This window comes from Leopardus geoffroyi, chromosome B1 (assembly GCF_018350155.1).
Source record: "Leopardus geoffroyi isolate Oge1 chromosome B1, O.geoffroyi_Oge1_pat1.0, whole genome shotgun sequence".
Classification (NCBI taxonomy): domain Eukaryota; kingdom Metazoa; phylum Chordata; class Mammalia; order Carnivora; family Felidae; genus Leopardus; species Leopardus geoffroyi.
Window position 1 is genome coordinate 43732440 of NC_059327.1, and position 27998 is coordinate 43760437.

The window sequence follows — 27998 nt, forward strand, 5'->3', positions numbered from 1 at the left end:
ATATAGAGACATGGGCAGCTGGGGCTCTAGACCCAGGGGAGTGAAGACAGTGAAGGCGAAGTCTTATCTTTGGAAAATAAACTTATGAAGGCTTTTCAGGGGAAATGCCCAGGATAGACCTGAGAGATCCAAACATTCCTCTTCCCTGCAACATTTAATGATTGGCTCTTCTCACAGAAGCAAAGCCAAGGTCTATTTCCTCATCTCAGAGACTGGCTGCAGATCTCCAACAAAGGAATAGGCTATAGGATATGTAAAGATCCTCTGCTTCACGTCTCTTTGTTTAAAATCCTTCTTGCTTTTTATCTTTCAATTAGAACACAAAATTTAAAAGTTCAGCATCCCTGAGCACCTGGGTGGCTCAGTCAGTTAAGCGTCTGACTTCTGCTCAGGTCACAATCTCACGGTCCGTGGGTTCCAGCCCCGCGTGGGGCTCTGTGCTGACAGCTCAGAGCCTGGAGGGTGCTTCAGATTCTGTGTCTTCCTCTCTCTCTCTTAAATATAAATAAACATCAAAAGCTCAGCATCCCTAATGAAGACATAAAATTGTTACCATGCAATCAAGAGTTCTTCTCCGAGGAAAATTAGTAAAGAAGTGCAACCACCTCCTCTCCCTCAGTGTGGTTCTGAAGTTGTGAGCTCAAAAGCCACTCATAAGTGGTGGACAACCTGGCTGTCATCTGACCTATTGACTGAGCAAGTAATGCCAGTTCTGGGGCTCCCAACTATTCATACAGCTGAGGAGTTGTTCTTCAAGAGGAGGGCAGGAAGATAACAGCTGGACACCACTTGCTGTTGCATTTGATAGGGAATAAAGGAAGAATAGAACCTTCTGACTGTTTTATGGTGTCTGTAGTTTCTGCCTAAAGTGACCAAAGAAGAAGAAAGGGATGAGAAGAGGAGGGAGGCAGCCTGCATTTTGTAGTCCCTGGGTCAGCAGACTGCTGAACATGATGGCCAGCTGGGATCAAAGGAGATATGCAGCCTGTGATGGAGTCTTGGAGGGGTAATATTTGATATCCAGTGTTATAGTTTCCATTTTGCATTATAATTCTGTCAGTAGGCATTTTTTAAACATTGGAAAACAAGTAAAGAAAATTTAAGAAACTGAAATTTATGATTGCCACCTAGATTGCAAAATACACTCTTCAGTGTCAAACCCTACCGCCAGAATGCTACTTATGCTCAGTAGAAGGATGTGAGCTAACATTGCATACCTGGGACATTGCTTGGTGGTTGATGAAAGTAAGCACATTTAGTCCTCGTAACACAGAGAAATGATAACAATAGTAGGTAATAGTTTTTTAAGTACTTTTTATGTTCTAGACTGTTCTAAGTGCTTTAGGTTTACTCATTCATTTAATGTTCATTACATTACAACGTTTATAGGCACTTTTAGTATCCTCAATTTACAAATGAGTAAAGTGATGCATGGACACTTTAACATGCAACACAGCTACAAAATGGCAGAGCTAGGAATAGAACCCAGGTAGGTTAACTCCAGAGTTATAACATAGAGCTTAGCCTCTATGCTGTATTCCTTAATTTTTATGCTGTGCACCCTATTTTATTTTATTTTATTTTTTAAAGTTTATTTATTTATTTTGAGAGAGAGAAACAGAGCATGAGAGCAGGGGAGGGGGAGAGGTAGAGAGAAAGAATCCCAAGCAGGCTCCATCTGCACTGTCAGCACAGAGCCTGATGCAGGTCTTGATCTCCTGAACAGTGAGTTCATGACCTGAGCCAAAATCAAGAGTCAGACACTCAATGGACTGAGCTACCCAGGTGCCCCTGTATACCCCATTTTAAGATGAAGAAACTGAGGCTTTGAGAAGTAAGTACCATAACCAGTATTTAAACCCAGTTCTGTCTTGATCACAAAGCTTATGTTCAACATGGATTTGTCTCCCCAGCAATCATGCCAAATGAGTATTACCCTTCACAGTAGCCCTCTTTGGAAGTTACATGCTTATCTCAGAGCTGCCCTACCTCTCCATTTTTGGAAGTTATTGAAATGTTAATTTATAAGTCAAAGGATAAAGTTAGGTTTACTACATATTGTTTGTTAGTAAGAGCCACATATTGTTCTTGAAATCAGGTAATGTAAGTGCTCCATCACTGTTCTCCTTTATCAAAATAGTTCTGGCTATTCTAAGTTCTTTGTTTTCCATATAAAAAATTTTTTCTTTTTCTTTTTTTTTTTTTTATTTGAGGGGGTGGGGCTGAGAAAGAGATGGAGAGAGAGAGAATCCCAAGCAGACTCCATACTCAGCATGGATCGTGCTGACCCTGGGATCATGACCTGAGCCATAATCAAGAATCAGACTCTCAACTAACTGAGCCACCCAGGCTCCCCTTCCCATATAAAATTTAAAATAAACTTGTAAACTTTTTAAACAACCTTGTCTGGATTTCTACAAGGATTACACTGAATCTATTGACTAAGGAAGATCGGTAGTTTAACAACATTGAGACTTCTAATCTATGAACATGGTATAGCTCTATCTATATAGCCCTTCTTGAATTTCCCAGAATGTTTTGTAGTTTTCAGTCTATAGGTCCTGCACATCTTTTGCTAAATTTATTCCGAAATGTTTTATGCTATTTTAGATGGAGAAATAAAACTGATTATTGTATATTGTATCCTGCTATCTAGCTAAATTCATTATTACTACTTTTTTAAGATTAAAAAAAATTTTTTTAATGTTTATTTATTTTTGAGAGAGAGAGAGACAGAGACAGAGACAGAGCATGAGTGGGGAAGGGGAAGAGAGAGAGTGAGATACAGAATCTGAAGCAGGCTCCAGGCTCTAAACTGTCAGCACAGAGCCTGATGTGGGGATTGAACTCATGAACCACGAAATCATGACCTGAGCTGAAGTTGGACACTTAACCGACTAAGCCACGCAGGTGCCCCTCTTCTTTAAATGTTTGATAGAATTCACCAGTGGGGAGGCATCTGAGGCAGAAGGTTTGTCAGAATGTTTTTAAATTCCAAATTTCTTTTCTTTAATTGTCATAGGGCTCTTCAAATATTCTGTTTCTTCTTGGCTCAGCTTTGTAATTTATGTCTTTCCCAGAATGTGTCCATCTCACCTAAATGGTCACATTTAATGGCATAAAGATACTCATACTAATAATAATGGAGTGTTCTTCTTTTAATGTCTGAAGGATCTGTAATGGAGTCCTCTCTTTCATTACTGATAAGGCAATTTCTTTTTTTTTTTTTCTTGGTCAGTCAGGATTGAGATTTATCAATTTTATCAATTTTTCCAGTGACTAGCTTTTGGTTTTATTAGTTTTCCCTTTTTTTCCTGTTCTCTATTTCATTTATTTTTGTTTTATCTTTATTATTTCCTTCCTTCTGATTGCTTTGGGTTAATTTGCTTCTTTTTCTAGTATTTTAATTAAAAAATTTTTTTTAATGTTTCTTTATTTAGAGGGAGAGAGAGAGACAGAGTGTGAGAGGGGGAGAGGCAGAGAGAGGGAGACACAGAATCTGAAGCAGGATCCAGGCTCTGAGCTGTCAGCACAGAGCCCAATGCAAGGCTCCAACTCATGAACTGCAATATCATGTCCTGAGCCAAAGTCAGATGCTTAACTGACTGAGCCACCCAGGCACCCCTTCTTTTTCTAGTTGGAAAAAGGTGGAAACCTAGACGGAAAGGTGGGAAATTGATTTAAGAGCTTTCTTCTTTTATCTTAGAGGCATTCAAAGCTATAATTTATTTCCCTCTAGGTGCTACTTAGCACATCCCACAAAGTTTGATATGTTGTATTTTCATTATTCAGTACCAAATATTTTCTAACCTCTTGTAATTTCTTCTTCAACCCATTGAATATTTATAGTATGAGTATTTATAGTATTAATATTAACATAGTATTAATATAGTATATAATATAGTATTATAGTATATAATATAGTATTAATATTTATAGTACATAGTATTTATAGTATTGTTTAGTTTCCAAATATTTATTATTTTCCTAGTTATCTTAGTTTCTAATTTAATTTAATTGTTGTCAGAGAACAAACTTTTAAAATTTACTGAAACTTGTTTATGGTCCAGAATATGATCTATCCTGGTAAACATATCACATGTACTTGAAAAGAATGTGCATTTTGCTGTTGTTGGCTGAAGTGTTCTATAAATATCAATTAGGTCAAGGTGGTTGATAGTGTTAACAGTTTCTTCTTTGATGATTTTTCTTTGTTTATCAATTTCTGAGAAACAATATAATCTCCAGTTATGATTACATATTTCTTCATTTAATTCTGTCAACTTTTGCTCCATATATTTTGAAGCTGTTATTGAACACAGGCAAATTTGCAATTTTTCTTTTCTTTTCTTTTCTTTTCTTTTTTTTTTTTTTTTTTTTTTGAGAGAGAGAGGGAGAGAGCCGAGTGCACACACACACTGGGGAGAGACAGAGAGAGAGGGAGAGAGAGAATCTTAAGCAAGATCCATCCCGAGTGCAGAGCGCGACATGGGCTCCATCTCACGAATCTCGAGACCATGACCTGAGCCGAAATTAAGAGTCAGACACTTAACCGAATGAGTCACCCAGGCACCCGAGTGATTTTTATGCCACCTTGACCAAAACTTTTATTGCTCTGAAGAGCTCTTTATCTCTGGCCATACATTTTGTTTAGAAATCTATTTTGTTTGATACTGATATAGCCACTCCACCCTTCTCCTGCTTACTGTTTACGTGACATATCATCTTCTATCCATTTTTGATCTATCTCTGTCTTTGTATTTAAAGTATGCTATTTGTTCTTTTTAATAGACTTTATTTTTAAGAGCAGTTTTAGGTCCACAGTTAAATTGAGCAGAAAGTATAGAGAGTTCCCATGTACCTCCTGCCTCCAGACACACACCCTCTCCCCAGTACCAACATCCCATACCAGAGTGGTACACGTGTTACAACCAACACTGACATCATTGTCCCCCAAAGTCCACAGTTTATATTGGGATTCGGTACATTCTATGAGTTTTAACAAACATATAATAACAAAAATCCACTATTCTAGTATCATACAGAATAGCCTCACTCCTCTAAAAACCTGCTGTGCTCTGCATATTCATCCTTCCCCCACCCCATTCCCTGGCCACTAGATATTTTTACTGTTTTTATAGTTTTGCCTTTTCCAGAATGTCATAATGGAATCATACTGTATGTAGCCTTTTCAGCCTGGATTGTATCACTTAGTAAAATGCATTTAAGCTTCCTGTGTGTCTTTTTGTGGCTTGATAACTCATTTCCTTTCAGCCCTGAATAATATTCCTTCTCTGGATATCTCCATTCACCTATTAAAGGACATTTTGGTTACTTTGGGAATTTTTGGCAATTAAGAATAAAGCTGCTATCAACATCATGTGAAGATTTTTGTACGAAAGTTTTCAGCTGATTTGGGTAAATGTCAAGAAATGTAATCACTGGCTTATATGGTGAGAGTATGTTTAGTTTTGTAAGAACCCACCAAGGTATCTTCCAAAGTGACTGTACTACTTTGCCCTCCCGCTAGCGATGAGTGAGAGTTCCTGTGGCTCCACATCCTCACCAGCATCTGGTGTCACCAGTGGTGGGAATTTTTGCCATTCTAACAGGTGTGCAATCAATGGTACCCCCTTGTTTTAATTTGTAGTCTCCTAATGACATACGACGTAGCATATCTTTCATATGTGTATTCGCCATCGATACAACCTTTTCAGTGAGATGCTGCATTTGGCTTTTTAATTCATTGAAAAACAATCGTCAATTTTAATTTTCTGAGTGGAGTGTTTAGGTTATCAACATTTAATGTAATTATGGATATGATTGGGTGAGGCCTATCATTTTATATTTTTGCTTTCTATTTTTCTCTTTTGACATTTGCTTATCCATTTCCCATTTCCTGCCTTTTTTATTTCTTTAATATTTTATAAATTATTCCATTTTAGTTTTATTGATGGCTTTTTAGCTAGTGTTCGCATTCTTATTTTAGTGGCTGACCTATAAATTACAAAATCCATCCTTAAGTTTTCATAGCCCATTTAAAATTAACAATGTACTGGGACACCTGGGTGGCTCAGTTGGTTAAGCATCTGACTTCAGCTCAGGTCATGATCTCGCAGTTCATGGGTTTGAGCTCCTCGTCGGGTTCTGTGCTGACAGCTTAGAGCCTGGAGCCTGCTTTGGATTTTGTGTCTTCCTCTCTCTCTGCCTGTACCCCCCACCCCCACATCCCCACTTTCCCTCTGTCTCTGTCTCTCTCTCTCTCTCAAAAATAAATAAATAAACTTATTTAAAAACTCTTAGAAAAATAAAGTTAACAGTTACTTCTTCATGTACATTCTAGAGATGAAAAGTGCAATTTCTGAAAAAAAAATTGAGCAGATGGATTCAACATCCAAATAGATACATTAAATGAAAGAATAAGTAAACTTTAAGATGGACCAACCAAAATTACTCAAGATGAGTAACAGGCAAAGACCAAAAATAAAATGAATAAAATCTTAGGGACTTGTTAGATGATATAAACAGTAAACATACATGGATTCCCAGAAGGAGAGAAGAGAATGGAGTGGAGGAAATATTTGAAGAAATGATCACCAAACTCCTCCCAACGGTAATAAAAGTCAGAAATTTGCAGACACAAGATGCTGGAAAAACACCAAGTAAAATAAACATAAGGTAAAAGTAACATAAAAGTCTAATCACATCCTGGTCAAAATGTTATAAACCTCAAAAGCAGAAAGAGAGCAACACATAAAAAGGGATTTCCATTTGGTTCTTTTTTATTGCTTCAATTTCTCTGCTGAAACTTTCCATTTATCTCCTGAGATTTTGATTCACTGAAAACAAGCATTTTTCCTTAATTTTCTTTGCTTCATGGAAGATGGCGACAAAGTCTTTTAAAACTACAAAACACTTACACATCCTTGCCTTCGAAATTCCAACATCTTATTCATCTCCAGGTTAGATGTGATTGACTTCTAAGAGGTGTTTTGTGTTCCCGGCTCTTCATCTGTCAGGTAACTCTGGACTGCATCTTGGACATCATAAATGCTAAGTTGCAGGGATTTCAGATTCCATTCTTTTTCTCTGATGAGAGTTGTTTTTCCTTTATTTCAGCAAATGATTTTCTCGCTGGGCTTACACTGCAAACTGTTTCTCAGGTAACAGCTCCAGTCCGGGCGTAGATCTTTTTGTCTGGCTGAGCTGCTTTGAGTGTGTTCTGTGCATGTCTGGTTCAGGGGTTAATCAGAAATTTAATTTGGGGATCCTCTTTCTGACGGTTTCCTTTCTGGGTTCCCCCACCTTTTCAGCATTCATGATTTTCAGACTTGACCCTTCTTACTCCCTAAAACAGCAAGACTGTAGAGTTTTTCAGTCTTCAGTCTTGTGTTACACAAGCCACTATGTGAACTACACTGAGCCCCAGGCTAAAAGCCATGGTAGCAGAGGACTTTCTCCTGTGACTCCTCATCTCCTCTCCTTCAAGCTGACATGCAACACCACAACCTATTTATTTCTGTTTTCTCTTCAGTACCTCCAGGTAGTCACTTTATATATCATGTCCAGGTTGTAGAGTTATTTTCTGCAAGAATGATCTTTATACCCAGAATAGTCCATAATATCCAGAGATGAGAACCCATATATTGTTCTTATGAAATGGTAATACTCAGCTTTATCACCCACTTTACTCATCACAGTTGTCCTGAGTGACCCCAGTTTCAAAAGTCAAATCTACCTCCACAGGATGAAGATTCATTTAGAATACTGAAAATAGGGGCGCCTGGGTGGCTCAGTCAGCTGACTGTCCAACTTCGGCTCAAGTCATGATCTCACAGTTCATTCAAGTCCCACAACCGGCTCACTGCTGTCGGCAGTGTAGAGTTCGCTTCGGATCCTCTGTTCCCCTCTCTCTGCCCCTCCCCCACTGTGCGAGCACATGCATGCTCTCTCTCTCTCTCTCTCAAAAATAAATAAAACATTAAAAAAAAAAAAGAATAGTGAAGATAATTTGCTGTGTCCCCTGAAGACAATTTTAAGGGATAGGACCAAAGGAGTTAAGCAATGGAAGCATCATTGCATAATTGCAGTACGTCTGTAATATCTTAAGGTGACAGAGGCTAATATTTCCTAATATCTGTTCTTCTCTTTTAGTAAAACAAACAAAGAGAAAACCACCTGGTTTTTGGCTATTACGAATGAAAGCTACATTTCCCTATTACACGTCTCTATCACATGTAGATATGGCCATGTAACTAAGTTTTGGTCAATGGGATAAAAATAGAAGTGTCAAGTTCAGCTTCCATGAAGCATCATTAATGGGGAGTGTGGAGGTACTACGGTCTGAATGCTTGTGTCCCCCTCAAATTCATGTGTCAAATAGTCCCCAAGAGTGATGGTATTAGGAGATGGAAGCTTTGGGTGCTACTTAAATCATGAGGGTGGAGCCCTCATGAACGACATCAGTGCCCTTACAATGACATTGACTCCAGAGAGATCCCTTGCCCCTTCCACACTTTGAGGACAATAGCCAGAAAGCACCGGCTATGAACCAGGAAGAGAGCCCTCACCAGAGTGCAACTATGCCAGCGTCCTGATCTTGGACTTCCAGCCTCCAAAACTATGAGAAATAAATGTATAAGCTACAGTGTCTGTGGTATTTTGTGATAGCAGCCCAAATAGACTCTTTACCTTGCTGGCTGGGATATTGAGGGGCTAGCTGAATTCATGCGGCCACACATCATGGAGCCTCTAAGCCTGCTGTACAGATTTTTTTTTTTTTTATGTGAGAAAAAAAAAAACTTACATATTGCTTAGCTACTATTATTTTGGATTTCTGTAAACCTCAGCCAAAGGAAATCCTAATTAATATTCTGGTCCTTAAATTGCAGAGAAAAACAGTCCTATTATCTTGTACTCAAACTGGAAGAACTGTATTACTTAGTGGCCCTGTCAGCAATTATTCCACCTACTCTTTAATTTTTTTTAATGTTTATTTATTTTTTAGAGACAGAGCGTGAGCAGGGGAGGGGCAGAGAGAGAGGGAGACACAGAATCTGAGGCAGGCTCCAGGCTCTGAGCTGTCAGCACAGAGCCAGATGTGGGGCTCAAACTCACGGACTGTGAGATCATGACCTGGGCCAAAGTCGGACACCCAACCGACTGAGCCACCCAGGCACCCCTATTTCACCTATTCTTTAGATAAAGAGTGTGGACAGAGGTGCCTGGGTGGCTCAGTCAGTTGAGTGTCCAACTCTTGATTTCGGCTCAGGTCATAATCCCAGAATCGTGGGATCCATGCTCAGCATGGAACCTACTTAAGATTCTCTCTCTTTCTCTCTCTCTCTCTCTCTCTCTCCTTCTGCCCCTCTCCCCTGTTCTCACTCTCTCTCTCTCTAAAAAAAAAAAAAAAAAAAAAAAGACTGTGTATAAATCAGCCCCTAACCCTAATACTTCTCAGGCCTGAAGTTCAGCTCCTGCTGAATGTATCCATAAAACCTACCCCAGCCATCATTGCCCCCCATGTGAATCTATGCCCTATCCCAAATAAACTTCCTCCAACTGAAGGTTTCCATTCTCTTCTCCCTCTTCTCATCTTGCCCTGAGTGATTCATTCATTCATGCATTCATTCATTCATTCATTCATTCACCAAATACATACAAACACCTACCTTGATGTCTATCTCAATTTGAATTCATCTTCACAAAAATGTTGCACAAGGTGACAGCTGCCCGAGGCCTGCCACCAGCCTCCAATGACCACATTGACCTTAATTCCACCCCACATCATTGTTATGGCACTGCCTAAACATAACAAAAAAGTCAAAACCAAGAGACTGATTCCTGGAACAGAGCTGGAAAGGACCCTGGGCGTCATCTAGCTTTTCCTTCTTATATTAATACATGTGAGCCAAGGCCCTGACCCACTTGAGATTTGCCCAAGGTCACAGAGACCGTGCCAGAGATGCAGCCAGGACTCAGAGTTCCCCACCCCATCCAGGCCTTTGTTTTTTCCTCCCTTCTCATTTCCTTCATGCATACTTAATCCAAATATGAAGATTATGTATCTGTTACTTTGATTAGAAAATATAAAAATGTTACCTTAAAAACCATCCTTATACTCAGTGTCAAGGAAAGAAATTACCTTTGGTGATTTGTCTTTGAATTTATTCTCAGCTTACTCTGAAGAGTGAACATGCCAGCAACCCAGACCAGGACCTTTGCCCGGGCTGGAGCCATTAGCACTGAAGAAAATTAAGTCAGGTGAAAGTCACATGCTTCCTTACAAGGTAGGTTTTCAGTTCGTTTCCAGCCAAATGCCTTTTGCCTAAGGCTAATTCTCAGAAATTCTTCCACAATTCCACCACTGTGTGTATGACTGTTCTCTTACACTTTGTGCTAGCAAAGCTGAATTCTGGGGCGCGCGCACACACACACACACACACACAGAGTCTTTGTTTCCCTGCTTCAAGGTGATACAACTGTCATCTATAATAAGTGGGCAGTTCCCAGAAGAAAGCTTGTGCTTCAGACCTGTGACACTGCCCTCCTCCTGTGGAAACAGCTGCCAACTTCACAATTTCAATCTGTATTCTCCGGCACAACAAGGAAAGCACTTAAAAAAAAAAAAAAAAAAAAAAAAAAAAAACACAAAAAAATCCCCACAAAAAAACCCTACTTGTCAATTCTATGCCTACATAATGGTTCAGGGACTATATACCTACATAATAGTTCAGTGTGCTTTCTATTGATTTTGTTTGGGAAGCAGGATATTTTTTGTGCCCTGGCATTGTCTTCAGAGACAGAACCTGCCTGGCCTATAATTCAAACGTCCTGGACTCAGTAACCTCAAGTGTCTTCTCGGAACATTAATCCTTGGTACTTTTTTGGATCTTATCTAATTCTGGGGTAGTGACCAGGAGCAAACTGTGGATATTTATTTACTTTTTTTTTTTTTAACGTTTATTTATTTATTTTGAGAGAGCTAGAGACAACACAAGTAGGGGAGGGGCAGAGAGAGAGAGAGAGAGAGAGAGAATCCCAAGCAGGCTCCGCACTGCCAGCACAGAACCCAATAAGGGGCTCAAACCCACGAAACTGTGAGATCATGACCTGAGCCGAAACCAAGAGCCGCATGCTTAACCAACTAAGCCACCCAGGCACCCCTGGGTATTTATTTTTAAGCAATCTCTACACCCAACACAGTGCTCAAACTCACAACCCAAGATCAACAGTCTCATGTTCTACTGACTGAGCCAACCAGGTGCCCCAACCTTTGGGTATTTAAAGATGGACTCCAACCCCACTGTCTGGTCCTGAGGGTTGGAGAGTAGGGAGACCATACTGTATTTCTCCTCTCTGACCCAGCAGGTTCCAGCTTTAGTCATTGTACCAAGACATGAAAAAGTGGGTAGAAAAAAACAGAAGGTTGGCAAGAATACTGAGTGCCTGGGTTCAAGGAAGTGCTTTAATTTGTGAGCATTAAATTTGGAATTAAAAATCAGTATGATAGTTCGTTGTACAAGAATAGCAGCATGAATATTAAAAAAAAATGCGACTGTTTTCTGGCTGAGCAAACCAACAGGATGTATGGAGCCCAAAAATGCTGCAAAGCAGAAGCAAACATTCAAAGGAAATCTCTAAAGAGAGACAAAGTAAATATAAAATGTTCTTTGGCTTAGAAGTTAAGACTGTCCTTAGAGGTCATGTCAGGACCTTGATTATTTATCTTTGGATATTTGTGAGCCAGACAGAGCTGCCAAGTTACAAGAATAAAACAGGCTTTTACTCATAAGCAGGTTAAATGAAAGGAAGATTGAGTGCATGTACACCAAAACATCAAGGCCACTCTTTCCTCAAGAAGTCTGAAAGTGTTCCACCTTGCTACAGAGAAAGACCAGAACTGCCCCAGCATGATTCTGAGCCTGCAGGTGAAAAATCCAGGGGCGCCCATGGGAATTGGGATGGAAGAAAATAAAAAAATCACACCTAGCCAGATGTAGTATATGCACTGATCAGTGGGGAGGGGCTGTTGTTTACTTTTTACCATGTTCCAGGGAAGCATGGGTGGTAATCAGATCAGGATTTGGTTTGGGTGGTCTTAGCTTTGAAGTTTTCAACTTTCTTGCCTGTGCTCACAAGTTTTTTGTCTCCATGCAACTCAGTGATCCACATTGCTATTGATACTATAACCATTTTCTTCAGCATCTGGGATTGGGCAGCACAAGTGGAAGCTCTAGACTCCATCATTTGGCTCCTCAGCCCCTCCATGAAGAGTTCCTGGGAGGAAGGGACTGATTGTACCTCTAGGACAGAGCAGGGCATAAGATGATCAGTGCAAGAAGGGAAACAGAGGTGTGAGCAAGATGGAATGAACATGAGAAACATAATACCTGGCTTGCCTGGATCAAAGCATGCTGAAGAACAATCCTAGGGCCCAACAGATGAAAGGTGCCAACGGGATCATCGGATTCCAAATTCCACCTGACTCAGGAATCCTCTGCTTGAGAATCCTGACCAGTGGTCAGCCAGCTTCTGTTTGGAATTTTCAAAGATATTTCTGGTAGGCACAGAATTGTAGCACTCCGATCCCTTTCCAAGAAAGGACTTAGCAACCCAGCTTCAAGGAATGTGGTTAGCTGATAACCTCCAGCTGTTAGTGCCTTCAGGGTCTGCCTCAGCTTTGGAGCTGAGATCAGTTTTCCCCTGGAGTCCCCAGCCAATGCCTGAGCAAGGTGGTAGTATAAAGGCCTGGCCATTTCTGCCCAACATGGCACTCCTCTAGTGGACAACGTTTGCTCTGGAACCCCTCAGCGGCCTGGCAGAGACTTAGTCAAAACTGTACAACAGTCTGAAGGCTTTCCTGCCCGATCTTGCTTTCTCTCTTTTTCCTTTCCAAGTGTTACTCTTCAATAAAGCACAGGGGATTTTTTTTTTTTTTTTAGGGCATAAGTTATTATTATTATTTTTTTATTTTTTGTTAACTCTACCCCCAAGATGGGACTCGAACTCATGACCCTGAGATTAAGAGTCATATGCTCTAGGGGCACCTGGGTGGCTCAGTCGGTTAAGTCTCCAACTTCAGCTCTGGTCATGATCTTGCGGTTCATGAGTTCGAGCCCTGTGTCAGGCTCTGTGCTGACAGCTCGGAGCCTGGAGCCTGCTTCAGATTCTGTGTCTCCCCCTCTCTCTCTGCCCTTCCCCCACTTGTGCTTCCTTTCTCTCTCTCTCAAAAATAAATAAACATTAAAAAAAAAAGTCATATGCTCTACAGACTGAGCCAGCCAGGTGTCCCAGGCATAAGCTATTCTTTATGATCCCATAATGGTGGAAACATGACACTACACATTTGTCAAAACCCACAGAATTTTACACCACAAAAAGTGAACCCTAATGTATATACATTAAAGAAAAATTACTCAGGAGGTCAGGGGATCCCAAGATAGAATTTGTAGAACAATCTAAATGTATTACAAATGTATGAAACATCTTTACTTAAAGAGGTTGAGGGGAACAAGGGGCTGACCTAAGTAACTTTGGAAACGAGTGGAGTAAGACTCACAGCCAAATAAACTATACATAAGCACTGTATTCTGACTGATAAAGTTGTTTCCCACAGGAGCCCATGTTAACAATTCTAATACCACTCTACATGTATATCACAACTGAACAGTGAGGTAAATGGATGGCAGATGGTGGGAGCCAGGTTTTTCTGTTGAAGTAGGAAGTTACAGGTAAGCAAAGGGAGGTCTACAAAGAGCCATGTGGTAATAGATTAGAACTGGAGACATCAGTATGAATCCATGTTTGGTTCCATATAAATTACGTATAGAAATATTAATAAATAGGGGCACCTGGGTGGCTCAGTCGGTTGAGCGTCCGACTTCGGCTCAGGTCATCATCTCTCGGTTTGTGAGTTCGAGCCCCACATCGGGCTCTGTGCTGACTGCGCAGAGCCTGGAGCCTGCTTTGGATTCTGTGTGTGTCTCCCTCTCTCTCTACACACCCCCCCCCCCACTCACACTCTGTCTCTCTCTCCTTCAAAAATAAATAAACATTAAAAAAAATTAATAAAAAAAGAAATATTAATAAATATGTTTACATACACAGGTTAGTATACACACATATATCTTCCTGCTCTATGAGCTGAGAGGGCATAAAAGCAACATCACCTCTGTATAACAAGCATGCACAGCACCCAGATCTTGGTTTTCAATTCCATTCTCTAATTAAAGGAACCAGGGCTACTTCTTGGAGAAATGGTTGATTCTAGGACTGAGGGAAGAAATATACAAGATGATCCTGGAACACCTTTTAGTGCCAGAAAGTAAAGAAGTGTAAAGAAGTGCTCAAAAAACAAACAAACACGACACCAAAACCCACGCTGATAGAGCTATAACAAAGGGACACAGAAGCCAACTGAAAGACTTCCCAATGGTCAAAGCTGGAACAAGTTGAGAAATGAAATTAAGAAATTAGTGTTGAGGGGCGCCTGGGTGGCTCACTTGGTTAAGCGTCCGACTTCAGCTCAGGTCACGATCTCCTGGTTTGTGAGTTGGAGCCCCTCATTGGGCTCTGTGCTGACAGCTTGGAGCCTGGAGCCTGCTTCGGATTCTGTGTCTCCTCCTCTCTCTGCCCCTACCCCCCCCCTCTCTCTCAAAAATAAACAAACATTTAAAAAATTAAAAAAAAGAAATTAGTGTTGGATTATAACCTGAAGAATGAAATAATTATGTATAAGTTTCTACAATATAAATAAATGATTTAACAAATAATAAGTAAAAGGACAAATGTTCCATGAAGAAAAATTCCAAATAACTTATGTAGATACTCCAGTCTCAATAAAGTAATGCTTAACTCTCCACTCCTTAAGCATGGACTGTGCATAGTGACTTCCTCCCAAAGAATACAAAACAGAAAGAGGAAAAAAAGAGAAACTGCACAGTGCAGAAATCTGACAAACACTGCTTCAGCCATGTGATCAAAGTTAACATCAACAGTGATAAGTCATGTTGACAGTATGTACCCCTGTCTTGATGCAAGGAAATGGTACTTCACTTCTGTGGTCTTCCTTCTAAGAACCCATAACCACAGTATAATCACGAGAACAACATAAGACATATTCCAATTGAGATATTCTACAAAATACTGGATCATTGGTCCTCAAAGCTCTCTGGGTTGTCAAAACCAAGGAAAGTCTGAGAAACTGTCAAACCAAAAGTAACCAGAGGAGTTATAACTACTAAATGCAATGTGGCACCCTGGATGAGATCTTGGAACAGAAATTGGACATTGAGCAAGAACTAAAGAAATCTAAATAAAACACGAACCTTAGTTAATAATTATGTATCAATACTGGTTCCTTAATTGTGACATGGGTTCCACACAAATGTTAAATGTTAATGACAAGGGATTCTGGATGTGAATTATACTGGAACACTCTATACTATCTTCACAAGTTTTTGTAAATCTAAAACTGTTGTAAAATGAAAAGGTTACTTTCAAAAACACTCCCTTATATTGTTAAAATTAACTTTCTTATATTTAGCTGACATGATCCTCCTGGTTTTCTCCATCTTCCTCTCCTCCTCCTCCTCCTCCTTCTTCTCCTTCTTCTTTCTTCTTCTTCTTCTTCTTCTTCTTCTTCTTCTTCTTTTCACTTAATTTTTAACGTTTATTTCTGAGAGGGAGAGAGTGTGTGTGTGTGTGAGTGGGGAAGGGCAGAGACAGAAGGAGACACAGAGCCTGAGGCAGTCTCCAGGCTCTTGAGCTGTCAGCACAGAGCCCAACGCTGGGCTCGAACTCAGGAATCACGAGATTGTGACCCGAGCCGAAGTCAGATGCTTAACTGACTGAGCCACCGAGGTGCTCTGACTTGGTTTTCTTCTGAAGTTATTTTTATTTTACGTATTGTCTCATAACCACCTTCACCCATTAGCCCCAGACCTCATTATTTTTGCCCACAGCAACCTTAGCAAATACCTAGAAAAAAGTCTGGGAATACAGTGAGCACTCAAAAAGATTTATTAGTTGAATGAACAAATACAACTGATACAACTAATACAACTGGTCTATTTTCTTCTACATGATGGTTCTTCAAACATATGGATTTGCATCTCTCCAAGTTTTCTTTACTTTAAGTTGGAAACCTCTAGATTCTTCACTTGTTTTTCACTTGACATAGGCACCTGGTACTGGCACTGGATGATGATACAGTAGTAATAAATTTATTTATTTATTTATTTATTTATTTATTTATTTAGTGCTTTATCATATGCTGTGCACTGTGGTAAGTAAGCACTTTTAAAACAACTTCTCTTTTAGCCCCACAAAATTTATGCTTTACAAGTCAGGCATTGTTAGATGATTTCTGGAATGTCATTATTCCTCATAAAGAATGGCCCTCGATCTGGACTCTACTGACTAGGTGCATTCTGGACAGAGGAACTATCACCCTCTCCAATGTCTTTGTTTATCAACATGACCTATGTGGGGGATAGGTTTGCTGAAGCAGCAGTGAAGCCATGCTTTTATTGTTGTCCTCTAGCCAGTGATCATCATGCTGGTCTGTGATGAGTGAAGGAGCTTGTAGCAGACTGCAAACCAAGCATATCACTCAAGTACACTGTTTAGTTAGCTGGCTTGTTTTCACAGCAAGACCTTCTCAATGAAGGAAGCTGTGTGTTGATTTATATTCTGATATCAGCCCTTCATCTTGTTGTGGACTGGCACTCTGAGTAGCACTGATCTAAGCCACAATTCTCAGCATTGTTTTCCTGTTCTGTGTTGTAACAGACTCAATATCTAGTGCATTCCTGCTGCCTATCAACTTCTAGCAAATGGAACTACTCAGGGTAGAAATCCCACAAAGAATACTCAAAGATTGTCCAGAAGGAGGGCAGTTGGTGAGAAGGTGTGAGAAGGATGAGAAGAATGTGAGAGGGTGGAATAGTAGAGAAGTCCTTAGACTGAGTCTATTTTAGTCCTGGATCTGTCATTCGCCAGCTGTTGGTAGGGAAATTCCCCTCTCCAGGTCTCATTTTCCTCATCTGTAAAAGAAGGTGATGGAGCCAGGTAATTGCTTTCAGTTTTTGTGCTCTAGGTTTTAACTCCTTGAGTCAAATAATTTCCACTCACAAAATGTCCCTAGGCTATGCTTTTCCACAACTTTTGCGTCGCCATCACATCTGCCACCATTTTGTTTCCCACAATGTTTGCCTGGTGACTGAACAACTGGCCTCAGAAAGGGAATGTCACAGTAATATCCATCAGCCAGGCCCAAAGATAAAGGATTAAGGGTCTAGGGGCTGAAAGGCATCTTCTGCAATATGTGTCTCCCAATGACTGAGCAATGCTTTTGAGGTGTCAATAAATGTGGGCCATTAAAATAGTTCTGGAGTTTTCTGGTACTGCATGAGGGTTTGGAAGTTACCACTCTGTCCTAACAGCAAGTAAAAAGCTGAACAGACTGAAAAATCAACAACTCTTCTTTGATCCATAAGAAAGGGAAGGACACAGGACAAACCACTGCACCCAAGATTGGAGAGACAGACAGGTGAGTACAGAAAGTCATTGCTTACCAGAGCAGAGATGCATAAGCAGAGACACCATGGAAGCCACTTGGATATCGACAAATTGATTCTAATATCTATATGGAGAGGCAAAAGACCCAGAATAGCCAACAGGATTTTGAGGGAGAGGAACAAAGTTGTAGAAGTGACACTACTCAACTTCAAGACTTACTATAAAGCTACAGCACTCAAGACAGTGTACTGTCTTTCACTATTGATGAAAGAACAGACAAATAAATCAATGGAACAGAACAGGGAGCATGGAAATAGGCCCACACACATATAGTCAAAGGAGCAAAGGCAAGACAATGAGCAAAGATAGTCTTTCCAACAAATGGTGCAGGGACAACTGGAACATCCTTCATAAAACTGACTCAAAATGGATCACAGACCTAAATGTAAAATGCAAAACTATAAAACTTCTCAAAAATAATACAGGAGAAAATATGGATGGCTTTGAGTGTGGAGATGACTTTTTGATACAATACCAAAGACACAATGAATGAAAGAAATTATTAAAAACTTGGACTCATTAAAATTAAAAATTTTCTGCTCTGTTTGAAAGACACTGTCAAGAGAATGAGAAGCCACAGACTGAGAGAAAATATATGCAAAGGACAGATCTGATAAAGTTCATTACCTAAAGTTTACAAAAAACTCTTAAAACTGAAGAATAAAGAAACAAGTGGAGCGCCTGGGTGGCTCAGTTGGTTAAGTGTCTGACATCGGCTCGGGTCATGATCTCACGGTTTGTGAGTTCGAGCCCCATGTCGGGCTCTGTGGTGACAGCTCGGAGCCTGGAGCCTGCTTCAGATTCTGTGTCTCCCTCTCTCTCTGCCCCTCCCCTGCACATGCTCTGTCTCTCTCTGTCTCAAAAATAAATAATAAACATTAAAAAAAAAAAAAAGAAACAAGCTGATTAAAAAATGGGCCAAAGACTATAACAGGCATTTCAATAAAGAAGCTATGCAGATGGCAAATAAGCATTTGAAAAGATGCTCCACAGACAAATATAATATGATTTCACTCATATGTGGAATTTAAGAAACAAACATGATGAGCATGTTCATTTAAGGCAAACATAGGGGAAAGGAAGCAAAAATAAGATAAAAACAGAGAGGCAAACAAACCATAAGAGACTCTTAAATACAGAGAACAACCTGAGGGCTGCTGGAGGGGTGTTGGGTGGTGGGATGGACTAAATGGGTGATGGGCATTAAGGAGGGCACTTGTTGGGATGAGCACTGGGTGTTATATGTAAGTGATGAATCACTAAATTCTATTCCTGAAATCATCATTACTATAGGTTAACTAACTTGGATTTAAATTAAAAAGATAGAATAGAAAAACAAGATACTCCGCATCATACATCATCAGAGAAATGCAAATTGAAACAGTGAGATACCACTGCACACCAATTAGAACGGTCAAAATCTGGAACACTGACAACACCAAATGCTGGTGAAGATGTGGAGGAACAGGAACTCTTATACATTGCTGGAAGGAATGCAAAATAGGACAACTGCTTTGGAAGACAGTTTGGCAATTTCTCATAAAACTAAACATACTTTTACCATTCACTCTAGCAATTTCACTCTTTGGGATTAATGCAATGGAGTTGAAAACTTATGTCCATAAAAAATGCACACAGATGTTTATAGCATCTTTATTCATAATTGGCAAAGCCTGGAAGCAACCCAGATGTCATTCAGTAGGTGAATGAATAAATAAATTGTGGTAATCCAGATAATGGAATATTATTCAGGGCTAAAAATAAATGAGCTGTGAAACCATGAAAAGACACGGAGGAACCTTAAATGCATATTATTAAGTGAAAGGAGCCAATGATAAGGCTACATACTGTATAATTCCAACTATGGGACATTCTGGAAAAGGCAAAACTCTGGAGACAGTAAAAAGATCAGTGGTTGCCAGTGTAGGGGGATGTGGAGAAGACAAATAGGCATAGTACAGAGGATTTTAGGGCAGTGAAAACACTCAGTATGAGATTATAATGATGGGTATAGATCATTATACATTTGTCCAAACCCATAGAATGTACAACACCAAGAATGAACCATAAGGTAAACTATGGACTTCGTGTGATTATGATGTGTCAATGTAGGTTCATCTTTGGTAAAAATGGACCATTCTGGTGAATATTGTTGATAATGGGGGAGGCTATGCATGTGTAGGGGCAGGAGGCATATAGGAAATCTCTCTGCCTTCCCCTCAATGTTTTTTGTAACCTTAAATTGCTCTAAAATAAAATCTTTAAAAAATTGTTCTGAAGGAATTCACCTGTGCCTCTATCACTCTCTGTAGTAAGCTGAATAATGACCCCAAAGATATCAGGTCCCACTCCCTGGAACCTGTAAATGTGACCTTATTTAGAAAAATGTTATTTTATTTGTAAATGTAACGAAAGATTTTGAAATGGATAGACTATCTTGGATTATCTGGGTGGGCCCTAAATGCAATTACAAGAGTCCTTCTAAAAAGGGAAGCAGAAGAAGATTTCACACACAGAAGAGGAACAGGCAATACGACCACGGAGGCAGATACTGAAGTGATGTGGCCACAAGCTAAGGAGAATGGCAGCCACCAGAAGCTATTGAAGAAGCGTGGCCCTTCCGATATCTCAATTTCTACCCAGTGATACTGATTTTGGACTTCTGGCCTCCAGAACGGTGAAAGAATAAATTTCTGTTGTTTCAAGCCACCAAGTGTGTGGCCATCTGTTAGAGCAGCCACAGGAAACTTACATAGCCTCTTCCTAAATTTCACCTTCCTTTCATATAGATTTTTCTTTCTGTAATAAACAAAGCCACCCACATGTATCAGTCAGGATCCTGGCAGGTAACACTGCCCAGTTTGAGAGTTTGATAAAGGGACTGTAGGAGCACCTGGGTGGTTCAGTCAATTAAGTCTCCGACTCTTGATTTCGGTTCACGTCATGATCTCAGCTTGTGAGTTCAAGCCCCACGTCGGGCTCTGCGCTGACAGTGCTGGGCCTGCTTGGGATTCTCCTTCTCTCTCTCTCTCTCTCTCTGCCCCTCCCCAGCTTGTGCACACGCACGCTCTCTCTCTCTCAAAATAAATAAGCTTAAAAAAAACCAAAAGGACTGTAATCAAAGGTCTGAGTAGAGTGTGAGAGATCTCCCGAGAGTGTAGTTTCACATAGCTGAACAATGAGGGAGACTCCAGCACCACTCCAGGCCTAAAGGGTGAGGGAGACAGAGCTGGATGGAGAGAGAGGGCTGACAGGAGCTGTGGCCTTCAGTCAGGGGACACAGTCGGCCCCCAGCAATGCCGCAGCAAACGGGCAGAGGGATAAGCACCTCATATCACTCTCTTCCCTTCCTCTGATTTCCTGCCAGTGGTCTCTGTTGCCTGCACCTAACTGGAAGGGAGCCATTCACATCAGCCTCCTGCACACAGAGAAAAGTGGAGAAGAGTGGAGAGTGGATTTATAAGGGCACATGGAAATATATGGCAACCGCATAACTTTAATCTCTTCCCAAAACCATCCACTTAACAGACCGGTCTTAGCTCTGTGGCCTTGGGCAAGTCACTACTACCCTAAGCTTCCTTCTCTTCATCCGCAAAAGGAAGGATGTAGACTAGGAGGTCTTTACGATCCCTTTCAGCCCTGATGCTCTGGATTCTAGAAGGAGACTAAACCCTTAGCAGGCTAACGCTGACACATGCCTAGAGTCCTGACAGCTGTTTGCTTATTCAGATATCAGCAGGCCCCTCTTTTCCATGACGCACCTCCGCATTTATGCAAGCACGTGCGGGGCATGCCGGTTACTGAGCCGCTCGGAGGAAAGGAGCAGGCTGTGCTCACTCACCATGTGCACATGTCACAGGCGTGCTGGAACAGGGCAGGCAACGGCGTGCGGCGAGGAGGCAGGGGAGACCGGCAAGCCACTTACCCGATGGCCAGGACGTGGTCAGTGGGCACGTCTGCTTGTCCCTCCAGAAAGCTCCAGGGGGCCCGGGCAGCTGGTGCAGCCCTCAGGCCAGCCTGGCAACATCCCTGGCAGCCCCAGTATGGGGCGGCTGCCAGCAGCCACACACATGGTAATAATTAGCCAGAGAGTCAAACTACAGAAACTTCCAAGGGTCCAGGACGGCCCCACGTTGAACAAGGAACATATACCAAGCCTTCCCCTGCTGCCTTGAGACGTTTTGCTCTGTATTAGGTCTGGTTTTACAACTACTCCTGTCTGCTTCTGTCTCTTTGAAAACTCCTTTTGGAAAGGGAGGGTGAGGCCAAGGAAGAGAACATCTTCATTAGCCCTCCAGGCCTGCAAGTGTAGGAGGTGCGAACTACCCACCCTCCCCCATCCCCATACACCTTGGGTGGCCCGGGACAAACGACAGATTTCCTCCCTTCTCTTAACCCCACCCATAGTCATTAACTAGGACCCTCCATAACTCCTGATGGGCCCCACAGGAGCACTGGTTTATAGTGTGTGATTTGGGGGTGGGGGGGCCTAACAAGGACCTATACCCCAAATCCTTTTTTTTTTAAATGTTTATTTATTTTTGAGAGAGAGAGAGAGAGCATGAGCAGGGGAGGGGCGGACACAGAGGGAGGCACAGAATCCGAAGCAGGCTCCAGGCTCTGTCAGCACGGAGCCCGACATGGGGCTCGAACCCACGAACGGTGAGATCATGCCCTGAGTCTAAGTCGGACACTTAACTGACTGAGCCACCCAGACACTCTTATATCCCCAAATCCGTAAAAACCCTCCCCAAACTGCTAATTCCTAAATTCCATTGTCATCTTGTTTCCAGCAAAACAATTTGATTCTTGTTGCACACACACCCGCACTTGAGGAATATGTGTTTCAATGTTGTCCAGTGAGTTAAGGGCCTGAGGAGCTTGTTGGAGGTGAGGAAGGAAGAAGAGTCTGCGTGTGAGGGATATAAGTGGAAGTGGGGCCTCCAGGAAAGACAAAAGGACACACAGAGGGGGGACCTGGGCACTGGGGAACGGCATCACCTATGTCACACTGCTGTCTAGAGCTGCCCCGGCTGAGCCGGTGCTAAAGATGTTTTGTGAGAATTCAGATAAGCAGCTTCTCCATCAAGAACACCTGAGAAGCTTGCACTGTGGACCTCAGACCCTCAGAAGGAGGCTGCCTTTCCAGGGCTGGAGCAGATAGCCACCATGGAATGTGGTTAGGGGGTGCCTGGGGGTCTCCCTCCTCCAAAATGTTTCCCCTCCTCACTGCCAGGGTGAGATCTAAGTCTCCCATTAGAGCCGAACCTGCATATCAATTCATTTATTAATCACTTTCCAGTGATTGGCTGAAAGTCAAGCACTGGTCGGGGCGCCTGGGTGACTCGGTTGGTTAAGCGTCCGACTTCGGCTCAGGTCATGATCTCACGGTCTGTGAGTTCGAGCCCCGCGTCGGGCTCTATGCTGACAGCTCAGAGCCTGGAGCCTGTTTCAGATTCTGTGTCTCCCTCTCTCTCTGCTCCTCCCCTGTTCATGCTCTGTCTCAAAAATAAATAAACGTTAAAAAAAATTAAAAAAAAAAAAAAAGAAAGTCAAAGGGAGTTCTGATGGACCACAAAAAGGATTCATTTTGGATACAGGACACTGAGGGTATGAGGTGCAAAGCAAGGCTCAGTAGGAGGCTGCAGCTGGGACCTTCTCTGTCTTGCAGAAAGTGACGGAGATCCTTGCATGGAAGGAGGGAGGAGGGGCACCTGGGTGGCTCAGTCAGTTAAGTGTCCAACTCTTGATTTCTGCTCAGGTCATGATCTAATGGGTTTGTGGGTTCAAACCCCGCCTCAGGGTCTGCACAGTGCAAAGCCTGCTTGGGATTCTTCCTCTCCCTCTCTCTGCCCCTCCCCTGCTCGCTTGCCCTCTCTCTTTCAACATAAATTAATTAACTTAAAACAATAAAAAATAAACTAAAATAAGGAAAAAGAGGGAGGAATCCCTGGACACAGGGACTCTGGAGAGAATGGAAACAAGTTCAGATAGCAACCTGCTTGCCGGGCCCTGCCTGAGAGTGTGCTTGCTTAGATGCAATTACTGTGCGTCCAGCACCCTGTCCCTGGCCTGCCTTTGCATCTTCCGACTCCTATTCTACAAAATGCCTAAGTGCTTCACTAGACCTCATGCTGTGGGTGTTCCTGCTCCCTCCATCTTCTTCCCAACAGCACTCTTCAAACAGACAGAAATGGCCTAAATCAGGGAGGATTAGATCCGCTAGAACCAAACTGTGAGATTTAAGCACCATGCGCAAACCAGACGGTCCTGAGTTAGTGCCAACCCTAGCACTTACCAGCTGTGCGTGTGTTTACACATATTGTTTTCTTCTCTAAACTTTGCATTCTGCATTTGTAAACTGGGGATAAGTACAAGTAGTACCTTGATATGCAGTTCTGAGGATCAAGCAAATGAGAAAATGCGTATGAAGCACTTGGCACAGTGCCTGGTTCATAGTAAGTGCTCAATAAATATCAATTATTAATTCATATCTTGCCTACTTTTCCTTCCAGTAAAGGTTGGCAAACTGATGCACATAGATTTCAAAATCCTTGCAAATTTAATCTAGGCTTAGGCTCTGCACAGATTTGTTCTTTGAAAAAGCCACAAAATTCTTTTGTAATTCATGATCTCTTTACTGGCTTTTTATCTGCTATATTTAGCTCTTAAATTTTATATCTCATCTTGAAACCCTGAAGCCATTCTTCTAAAAATACAAGTGGTTCAGCCATTGGCATTTGCTCACTGAAAGCACAAGCGATTTTTTTTTTCAAAATAACAATAGGTCAGAGGTGGGACTAATTACCATAACTTCAAAGATAAACAAATTATACTTCATTTAATCAAAGGATCCAATTTGGCAAGGCCAACCCTAAAGACTAGCTGCTTTAGTTCTACCTCTTTAATCTCTAAGAGAACATCTTAATTCTTTCTCAAGCTGGGACCCTGGTCCTTTCTGGCTGGGGTCCAGGAACAACCCTCTCCCACCCAGCTCACAGTTGAAATTGTTAGTGTCCATTTTATAGTCTCAAACACCAGGTACTTATTTCCAGATGGCCACCCAGCTACCTAAAGTTAACCCAACAACCTCTTTTACACATAATAACATATTTACTGAGTGCATACTCTGTGCCAGACACAGTTCTAAATGCTTTATGTGGACTAAACCACTTAATAATAATAATATCTCTATGAAATTGATACTGTCATTATCATCCCTCTATATGGGATGTCGTTATTTTGATAATTTGTCTAAGATGACCTAACTAATATGCGGCGGTACTAGGATTTGAACCCGAGAAGTCTGGCTACAGAGCTGTTCTTTCCCACTAAACCACACCACCTCTGAGGGAAGAAGTAAAGCTTACCAGGGATATAGCTTAAAAATCCTGATTCCACTTTTTCACAGAAGCACCCTTCCTCCCGTGGAACATTCTGTCCTGGCCTTGGTCACTCTGTTCCTCCCAGCCTATTCTCTGGGGCATCCTTTGCCCAAAATATGAATAAAACACACAACAACATCCCTCTTACCTCTGTCAAACAGGGCTGCAAAAATATTCAAGGCAGTGTGGCTCAGACTCAGAGGATGGGGTTCCAAATCCACCATCAACCCTAACCAGCTGGGTGCCCTTGAGCAAGTCACTTTATGTCTCTACCTTTAGATGCCCCGTCAGCACAGTGAGGGACCTACCCAACTGCCTAATTGGGGGGTTTTGTGGGGACTACATGAGCTAATTGGTGTAATGTGCTTAGCACAGTGCCTGGCTCAGTAGGTAAGCTGTTATTATTAAAAGAGAGCAGTAACGCTATTATGATTATTGATCATGCAGTCCATAACTGGGAACAGAGTTGAGAAGGGCACATTCAGAAAAAACTCAGAGGGAGGCCACGTTGTAATATAAGCTTGCCTGTCCCTGCACACGAGGACGGGCTGCCTGAGATGGAAGAGTTCACCTCCAGACCTGGCAGGCACACACCTCCACTGGGTGCCCCAGGGCAGGAGATGATCACTAAGTCGGAGGCAGTGGAGAGGGCCAAGTGAAAGCTTGGACAGGGAAGCTAGAAATCCTCCCGTAAATCAACTCCATCCCACAAGCAGTCATTTTCAGCCCAGACGCATGACTTGTTCCAGGTTAACGATTCTCAAAATTGTTCTCAAAACTTTCCTTCAGCTGGGCACCCCAACATACAAGTCCATAAAGGTGGAGGTGCTTGGTTGGAAGTAGGAAGAGGAGGCTTCTGGCTGAACTCCTCCCCAAAGGGACCCTGTGTCCCTTCTGAAAGACAATGATAACCTCAGACCACAGTTTGAGAAGCATTAAAAAAATTTTTTTTAATGTTTTATTTTTATTTTTGAGGGACAGAGACAGAGTGTGAGCAGGCAAAGGGCAGAGAGAGAGGGAGGCACAGAATCCGAAGCAGGCTCTAGGCTCTGAGCTGTCAGCACAGAGCCTGACACGGGGCTCGAACTTACGAACCATGAGATCGTAACCTGAGCCGAAGTCAGACGCTTAACCAACTGGGCCACCCAGGCGCTCCGAGAAGCATTTTTTAAGAGAAATAAAAAGACATACTATATGAACCCTGCCCTTAGGGAGCTTGGAGTCCAGTGAGCTGGCGGCTACAGTCCTGTACTGACTGGCAAGTAGAGTCCAATGTCCCTCATGGAAGGTACAGATCCTCACAAGGCACCCTTGCTGTCACCCACAGAACCCTGAGGCTTTTCATTTGCAAGAGATCCGTCCACATTCATACCACACACTATAGGGACTGGGAAGGGCTCACTTGCATTGTTCACTGGCTTCAATAAAATCATCTTTTAAATCTATTTTACCGCTCGCAGCTCTTCTCTAAGGTGGAGATTATCACTATGCCATTTTACAGATGAGGGACCTGAGGCTGAGGGCATTGAACTCGTCCAAAGTCACCCAAGGAGGCAATGCAGGAACCAAGATTCAAATCCCCACCTTCCTGGTTTCAGAGCTTGGCAGCAAAGATCCCACCTCTGCCATGGGCTGGTTGTCTCTTCACCTTCAGTGTCCTCATGGGTAAGTAAAGGGGACGACAGTGACACCCACCACCCTTAGAATGGTGCCTGGCACCAGCAACCGTTGCTGTCTTGGGATCACCAGCTAATAGGTTATGACTAGTCTGTTCAATTCACGCTCTCATTTTTGCAGCCTGTAAGAGAGCAGTGCAAGTGTGTGGCTCAGCAAGATACAGAGAAGTAAAAGCCACACGAGTTCAAAGAGAGGGCATTTGAGATGCTTCATTTATGACTGCTTCATAAATTTTTGAGTTACTCCTTAGGCAGAAGCCAAGCTGTGCTCTCCGTGTCGGTCCCATGTCAGCACATGTGGTGCCAAGGCTGGCTTTCGGCGACGCACGGCCAAGAGCATGTCCCTGACAGAGCCAAGGGCCCCACGCAGCCTCCCGGGTGGACGGGTGACCTCTGCCACGCTCATCTGGGTCTCGAACGCCACCTGGGCGGACTCATAAACGCGCAGCGCTGGTGCTCAAGGTTCCCCGGGGGCCTGCGCCACATTTCCACGCCTGGAGAAGCCACTCCAGAGTGTGCCCGTGGTGGGGGTGGGGCAGGGGAAGGAGACAGCACTGCCGGCCGGCCGGCAGAGCACGTGGTCAAGGTCCTGGGTGCCGGCTGCGCCCCAACTCACCACTGCGAAAATGCCACTCCATCTATTCAGAGCTGAAGGTATTTACAAATGTGACATTCCAGGGACTCGAAGAAGAAGAAGAAGAAGAAGAAGAAGAAGAAGAAGAAGAAGAAGAAAAGACAAACCCCCAAAGCCAGAGAAATCAGGGAATTCTCAGAATTCTGCCACAGCGCTTTCCATACCAGAAATCAAACAAAACGTGTGCTTCCAGGAACCCAGGAATTAAAGTTCCACTTGGAAAGAGAGGGAAAGAAACGTCTGACTTTATGGCTGTGCGTCCACCCCCCCCCCCGCCCCCCCCCCCACCGGCAAAAGAACGCCGTCAGCCCAAGGCTTAAAGGACAAGTGCCTCTTTGGCTCAATACATGTCAAAGGATCGCAAGAACGTCCGGTGCCCCCGTTCCTACCTCTTCGGCTGGGGTCCCCACGGTCGTTTCTGTCTCCCTCTTCCACCACCTGCTACCGCGGATCCATCAACCCTGCTTGGGAAGCCGGCGCTGCTGCTCAGGGAGGGGTTCCGCGGAAGGAAGGGGAGGGCAGGCACTGAGATCACGGATGTGGGGAGGGGACGGTCTCCGAACCAAGCACTTGGTCAGAGGGAAAAGGATGTTTTGTAATTTTTGGCTTGAATTTCCAGAGGCAGAACAGGAAATGTCCACTGGGGCTGGGAGGTCCAGGGAGAAATGGGCTGAGTCTCCCTTCCGAGGGGGTTTTTCCGTGGGCTCTCAACTGTGCCCT

At 42.6% G+C, this 27998-nt stretch overlaps 1 protein-coding gene across 5 annotated transcripts in view; it reads right to left on the minus strand.

Annotated features, from left to right (window-relative positions):
* The window catches only part of TACC1 (transforming acidic coiled-coil containing protein 1), a 118899-nt gene extending 91062 nt beyond the window's left edge, over positions 1–27837 (minus strand). Inside the window, exon 1 of one of the 5 annotated variants that reach the window (XM_045460076.1) lies at positions 27668–27837. The gene's annotated coding sequence lies outside the window, so the exon portion shown is untranslated. The remainder of the gene's footprint in view (positions 1–27667) is intronic. The other 4 variants (XM_045460101.1, XM_045460062.1, XM_045460090.1 and 1 more) reach the window with 4 other exon arrangements.
* Between the last annotated feature and the right edge of the window lie 161 nt (positions 27838–27998).